Source organism: Corvus brachyrhynchos, unplaced genomic scaffold (genome assembly GCF_000691975.1).
Source record: "Corvus brachyrhynchos isolate BGI_N302 unplaced genomic scaffold, ASM69197v1 scaffold96, whole genome shotgun sequence".
NCBI lineage: Eukaryota > Metazoa > Chordata > Aves > Passeriformes > Corvidae > Corvus > Corvus brachyrhynchos.
In genome coordinates this window covers 919304-920255 of record NW_008238370.1, presented here as the reverse complement: position 1 = coordinate 920255, position 952 = coordinate 919304, and positions in this window count along the sequence as shown.

The window sequence follows — 952 nt, the reverse complement described above, 5'->3', positions numbered from 1 at the left end:
TTGGGCGGGCAGATCGGCGGCTCCCGGGCTTGTTGAGCTGTGCCTGAAATGGCTCCTTCCCTTTTACCGAGGCAGCCACAGCGAAAAACTCTCTCGTTTTCGCACAGGATCCCCCCGGCTTGTGTCAGACAAGGACCCTTTTCTGCTGGCGAATTTTTCGGGGGGTTGTGCCTCCGCAGCTGGAAGCGGTCCCTTGGTCAAGGCTCTGGAGCACAAGTCTGATGAGGAGCGGCTGAGGGAGCTGGGGGGGCTCAGCCTGGAGAAAAGGAGGCACAAGGGGGACCTTCTGGCTCTCCACAATTCCCTGAAAGGAGTAGTGCCACCTCCTTGCTGGCATGGTTGCCACAGGAGTTCAAGGCCATTTGGGAGCGTTTCCACCCGTGGCCGAGCCCCAGTGTCCCCTCATAATGAGCGCAGGGTGAGGGAGGAGCCGCCATTTTAGGGCAGTCTGTGAGGGGCAAGTGGTCACCCCGCGAAGAAATGGGGATAACCTGGGAAAACACCCACAGGTGTCAAACACCCACAAGCTTCCCAGGTGAGGTGGGACCCTGGCAGCCCCCAGAGCGATGCCATCTCCTCTGGCCTGAGGACAAACCCCGGCATGGGGTGACCGGAGACCGCCAGCTCTCAATGGCTCTGGGCCTGGGCAGAGCAGGGTAGGGCTGTGGAGGACATGGGGGCCTCTTGCTCCTGGAGGAAATGTGCCATGGTTCTTGGAGAACTGGAAGTCATCACTCACAGGTCAACAGAAAAGGGATAATTATCACTCCCAGCTCAGCCTCCAGACCAGGGCTGATACACAGGACTCTCGCCATCCCCTCACGGTGGGTGTTGCAGTGGGGATACTGCAACACGCATATATCAAACCAGGAGTCCCGTGGAAAGGAAATATATATGGACAGACAGATTCTTGCTAGCTGTTTCAGAGAGATGTTTATTTCTCCAGCCGCAT